Source organism: Chiloscyllium plagiosum, chromosome 4 (assembly GCF_004010195.1).
Source record: "Chiloscyllium plagiosum isolate BGI_BamShark_2017 chromosome 4, ASM401019v2, whole genome shotgun sequence".
Lineage (NCBI taxonomy): Eukaryota > Metazoa > Chordata > Chondrichthyes > Orectolobiformes > Hemiscylliidae > Chiloscyllium > Chiloscyllium plagiosum.
In genome coordinates this window covers 119,334,567-119,334,767 of record NC_057713.1, presented here as the reverse complement: position 1 = coordinate 119,334,767, position 201 = coordinate 119,334,567, and positions in this window count along the sequence as shown.

Sequence of the window (201 nt, the reverse complement as noted above, 5' to 3'; positions counted from 1 at the left end):
CCAGCTTGCACCACTTCCTCTATTAGCTCATTCCGTAGATGCACCACCGTCTGCATAAAAAAGTTGCCCCTTAGGTTTCTTTTATATCTTTCCCCTCTCATGCTAAACCTATGCCCTCTAGTTCTGGACTTCCCCACTCTAGGGAAAAGACCTTGTCTACTTAACCTATCCATGCCCTTCATGATTTTGTAAACCTCTATA